Genomic DNA, 409 nt, shown 5'->3' on the forward strand with positions numbered 1-409 from the left:
ATGCGCCCATGCCGTGGGAACGCGGGCTTGCGCACAACACTGGCGACAAGGCGGAGGGAGCGCATGTTTAATTCTGTCTGAGCATCTGAAGTGATACGCGGTCACAGCAGAGACACTGTGTGTGTGTGTGTGTGTGTGCGTGTGTGTGCGCCCCCCCTCCACCACCACCAACCTCCTCCTCCCGCCTCCCTGACTCTGAGACACACACACACACACACACACACCAAAACCATTACATTATGTCACTGGAAAAATCTCACATTTATCAGCAGAACCACTTTCGACATTAGGGAAATAATACACGAGGGTGTTTCCCCCTTTGATAATCCTATAATAGCATTTAAAAGAGCGCTACAAAGATGACTCAGCAAGACTTTTAAGTCTCTTAAGGAATGTGATGGTGATACCG

The sequence above is a fragment of the Xiphias gladius genome, chromosome 12 (assembly GCF_016859285.1).
Source record: "Xiphias gladius isolate SHS-SW01 ecotype Sanya breed wild chromosome 12, ASM1685928v1, whole genome shotgun sequence".
In the NCBI taxonomy this organism is placed as follows: domain Eukaryota; kingdom Metazoa; phylum Chordata; class Actinopteri; order Istiophoriformes; family Xiphiidae; genus Xiphias; species Xiphias gladius.